This window comes from Psammomys obesus, unplaced genomic scaffold (genome assembly GCF_907164565.1).
Source record: "Psammomys obesus unplaced genomic scaffold, mPsaObe1.curated_primary_1811, whole genome shotgun sequence".
Lineage (NCBI taxonomy): Eukaryota > Metazoa > Chordata > Mammalia > Rodentia > Muridae > Psammomys > Psammomys obesus.
This window is the reverse complement of record NW_026593286.1, coordinates 22,152,586-22,157,943: the sequence shown is the minus strand read 5'-3', so window position 1 is coordinate 22,157,943 and position 5,358 is coordinate 22,152,586.

Genomic DNA, 5,358 nt, shown 5'->3' with positions numbered 1-5,358 from the left:
GATAGATAGATAGATAGATAGATAGATAGATAGATAGATAGATAGATGCTGTTCAAAGCACTCTTAATGAGAGGTTGTTTCTGGGCCCAGTCCCATACAATGAAACGCTATCCCAGCCAACAAAGAAGTAAGTGATGGCTAATACACAAGCACTCCCCTTGTAGTCTCTCTTGAAAGGAAAGTGGCTGTTGTTAAGTATGCACTGTGTTGAATAGGGCAACGCAACTGGAGACAGCTCTATAGTAAAGAAAAAAAAATTAAAAAGCAAGTCTTCCTGACTATTTAGTAATAGAATATTTTCAAGTGTGTCTGGATAACAGGTTGTGTGTGGGCTGTCAGCTAGCGTTGTTCCAGTGACGTGAAAGTGATTCAGCATTCTTGGAAGACGAACTGAGATGCCAAAAATCCCTCCATAAATATTTTCAAAACATGACAAACATATTTGCTACACAGGAACAAAATCTGCTGTATATTTTGTGAAACCATAAGGAGAGAAAGGGAAAGAGGCAGGAAGGGAGGGGAGGGGAGGGAAGAGAGGGGAGCTATGCTTAAAATTCTGAGTCTGGATGCTGTCTTCCAAAAAGCACAGAAAGGCAATGATGTGCAATTTGTTTCTCAGCCCTCTGGTTCCTAGAGAAGACTCACAATGGATACAGTGTTGATGTCAGATTTATTTTCAGGGTTAAAGAGATGATGTCAGAACAAATGGCAGAGCCACATGGAGGAACAAGTGGGTTGTGAATTCAGCTTGTCCTCGGAGTACCTATTGTTGCTTTATTTACAAAACAGTGGGTTCTTTATTTAAGAAGAGAGAGTGTGTTTCAAGTATTTGTTGTCTGATGAGCGTAGAAAAGGTTTCCAACACAGGTTTATTCCCTAGCTAAGAACAAATTAATATTTAACAAGTGCAAATGTAGGAATGTGTATTTTATGTGTGAATAGCACAGTATTATCTGGAATTTGTGCTGCTACACTATTTCCCTAGGGGAAAAAAAAAGCTGATAAATAATGAGAAAGATGGGCCCTTAAATTAAAATAAGTGTCTCAAAGTGTTGGTTTATAATCTGACATTTTTGGGTACGTTCTCTTTGAGTGGTTACTTGTGTGAACAGATGTAAAAGTAACTGTTATTAAGATAGCTAAGAGGGAGGTTGACTTCATGGGCATACTGAGATGTTACCACTAAGGAAGGGCTTCCATTCCACAAACACACACTCTAACCACGGGGGTCTCAGTATGAAAATTAGTATCATGATGCAATAAGAAACCATTCAGTGAAGAAATTTTCTATTGATGACTGTATATATCTATATTAAGCATTAAACAAAATATTGTTTCATTTGTGTGATTGATGGATGAAAGGACATACAGACAGACAGACAAATACTGACACCAGATTGCATAGCTAGATAACTTGGAATCGGAAACTTGAATTGGGCACTTATCACTTGCAAAAATTTACCAAACAAAATTAGGTCTTATTCAGAGATGCCAGAGCCAGTAACATCTGCCTTGAATCTAAGTCTTTAGATAACAACATCAATGGTCATATTAGTGTACCATAGTGGCTATTGTCTTCTATGTTTTAATTACATTTGTTGCATATGTGCTCTTGTCAACTTGACAAGAGCTAGAGTCATCTGACAAGAAGGAGCTTCGGTTGAGGAAATGTGTCCATAAGATTGGGCTGTAGACTAGCACATATAGCATTTTCTTAATGATTGTCAAGGTGGAAGGCCCAGCCCACTGTAGATGGTACCACCCCTTACCAGGTGATCTTGGGCTCTTTAAAAAAAGCAGGATGAGCGAGCAACGAAGAGCAAGCTAGTAAACAGTACCCTTCCTTGGCAGATCCCTGCCTTGTTTGATTTCCTGTCTTGACTTCCTTTGATAATGAGTTGTGGTATGGAAGTGTAAGCCAAATAAACCCCTTCCTCCTCAAGTTGCTTTAGTGTCTGATCTCAGCAATAACAAGAGCAGCCCATTGCAACCATTTTCTATTCCTGAACCTCATATTGGTCACCTCATGTAACAAATCCAGAACAACTTTCCTATTGATTAGAGAAACAAAGGGAGGATCTAGACAAATTCTATGACCAAAGACATAAAGTCTCTTTCGTATAGGATGCATGACACAATCATCTACCATGGGAGAGCTCATTTGTACAGCTTCCCAGGCATAGTCATGAGAAAGTTAGTTGCTTAGATATGGACACAACCGCTACTCTCAGTGTAGCCTGGATAATTTTCACCTTGATTAATTTGCGCAGGTAGAGAATATGATCACAGTATGGTTAGGCCTAGTCTGTAAATCAACCAAAAGGACTTTACACTCTTTTTAGAATTTGTACTTTTTTTTTGTAAGTTCTTCATGTAATTTATTTTTACTTTTAGGTCTGCGTGTTTTCATGTGTACATGTGGAGACCAGAGGTTTATGTCCCTGTTTTTTGTTGTTGTTGTTTGGTTTGTTTGGTTTCTTTTTTTTTTTTTTATTCTTTTTTTTTCTTTTTTTATTTTTATTAATTACACTTTATTCATTTTGTATCCCCCATAAGCCCCTCCCTCCTCCCCTCCCGGTCCCACCCTCCCCCCCTTTCTGCATGCATGCCCCTCCCCAAGTCCACTGATAGGGGAGGTTCTCCTCTCCTTCTTTCTGATCTTAGTCTATCAGATCTCATCAGGAGTGGTTTCATTGTCAGGGTTCTAGGTTATCTCCATGAATAGTCCTTGGTTGGAATATGAGTCTCTGGGAAGTTCCCTGTGTTCAAATTATCTTGTTCTGTTGTTCTCCTTGTGGAGTTCCTGTCCTCTCCAGCTCTTACTATTTCCCACTTCTTACATAAAATTCCATTCACTCTGCCCATCAGTTGGCCATCAGGCTCAGCATCTGCTTTGACAGTCTACACGGCAGAGGCTTTCAGAGGCCCTCTGTAGCAGGTTCCTAGGTTGTTTCCTGTTTTCTTTTTCTTCTGATGTCCATCCTCTTTGCCTTTCAGGATGGGGATTGAACATTTTAGTTAGGGTCCTCTCTTTTGCTTAGTTTGTTTAGATGTACAGATTTTAGTGGGTTTATTCTATGTTGTATGTTTATATGAGTGAGTATATACCATGTGTGTCTTTTTGCTTCTGGGACAACTCACTCAGGATGATCCTTTCCAGGTCCTACCATTTACCTGCAAATTTCATGATTTCCTTATTTTTCATTGCTGAGTAATACTCCATTGTATAGATGTACCAGAGTTTCTGCTTCCATTCTTCAGTTGAGGGGCATCTGGGCTGTTTCCAGCTTCTGGCTATTACAAATAAAGCTGCTACAAACATGGTTGAGCAAATGTCCTTTTTGTGTACTTGAGCCTCTTTTGGGTATATGCCTAGGAGTGGTATGGCTGGATCTTGAGGAAGGGCTATTCCTAGTTGTTTGAGAAAGTGCCAGATTGATTTCCAGAGTGGTTGTACAAGTTTACATTCCCACCAGCAGTGGAGAAGGGTTCCCCTTTCTCCAAAACCTCTCCAGCATGTGTTGTCCCTTGAGTTTTTGATCTTGGCCATTCTGATGGGTGTAAGGTGAAATCTCAGGGTTGTTTTGATTTGTATTTCCCTAATGGCTAATTAGGTTGAGCATTTCTTTAAGTGTTTCTCTGCCATTCGATATTCCTCTACAGAGAATTCTCTCTTTAGCTCTGTTCCCCATTTTTTAAGTGGATTACTTGGTTTGTTGCTTTTCAGCTTCTTTAGTTCTTTATATATGCTGGATATGAGTCCTCTGTCAGATAAAGGGTTGGTGATGATTCTTTCCCAATCTGTAGGCAGTTGCTTTGTTTTGATGACGGTGTCCTTTGCTTTACAGAAGCTTTTCAATTTCATGAGGTCCCATTTATTGATTGTTGCTCTTAGAGCCTGTGCTGTTGGTGTTCTGTTCAGGAAGTTTTCTCCTGTACCAATGAGTTCTAGGGTATTCCCAACTTTTTTTTCTAGCCGATTTAATGTGTGTGGTTTTATGTTGAGGTCTTTGATCCACTTGGACTTCAGTTTTGGGCAGGGTGATAAGTATGGATCTATTTTCATTTTTCTACATGTAGACATCCAGTTGGACCAGCACCATTTGTTGAAGATGCTATCTTTTTTCCATTGTATGGTTTTGGCATCTTTGTCAAATATCAGGTGTCCATAAGTGTGTGGGTTTATTTCTGGGTCTTCTGTTCGATTCCATTGATCCACCATTCTGTTTCTATGCCAGTACCATGCAGTTTTTATAACTGTTGCTCTATAGTACAGCTTGAGATCAGGGATGGAGATACCTCCAGAAGATTGTTTTAGCAATTCTCGGTTTCTTGTTATTCCATATGATGTTGAGAATTTGTCTTTCCAGGTCTGTAAAAATTAAACAAAGAAACAATATCTCTGACAGAGGTCATGAATCAAATGGACCTCACAGACATTTACAGAACTTTACACCCAAACACAAAAGAATTTACCTTCTTCTCAGCACCTCATGGAACCTCCTCCAAAATAGACCATATAGATGGTCACAAAGCAAGCCTCAACAGATACAAGAAGATTGAAATAATCCCTTTTATCTTGTCTGATCACCATCGAATAAAGCTGGACTTCAACAACAACAGAAATAGCAAAAAGCCTACACACACATGGAAACTGAACAACTTGTTACTAAATGACAGCTGGGTCAGGGAAGAAATAAAGAAAGAAATTAAAGTCTCCCTAGAACTCAATGGAAATGAAGACACAACATACCCAAACTTGTGGGACACATCGGTTTGGTTTCTTATGTCACCCTCCGTAGTCTTTCTTGAGACAGGTCCCAATGCTGAACCTGAAACTCAACAATTGAGTAGAATGACTGGCCAATGACCTCCTGTTATGCTCCTATGTCTGCAGTCCCACCATCCACCTAGTGCTGGCTTTGCAGAAGCCTTCTACTAAGGTAGCTTTTGAGATCCGAACTCAGGTTTTCACATTCACTCAGCAGATGCTTTACCAATGAGCCATCTCCGGGACCAGATATTCCAGGAATTCGAATAAAACCATACCACTATAGTTCACTTGTGATCATCCGTCATTTATCTTGGGCATCTGCTGGGCTGGGCACTTTATTAAACTGTCCTTTAGGGTACATACTGTGGCTAACAACAGGAGCAGAACACTGTTCAAGTATGCACCTGTATGATTTCCAGTGGGTGACTAGGAAAGAAAACACCCATGCCCAACCAACCAGCTACATGAGTTAATCTAAGGTTTTATAAAACCAACATTATGATTCTGCCAAATACAGGTCATCTAATATTTATATGAAACAGGCAGCGCAAGCATCCAGATATGTCTATTCATTTAGTTTCTGC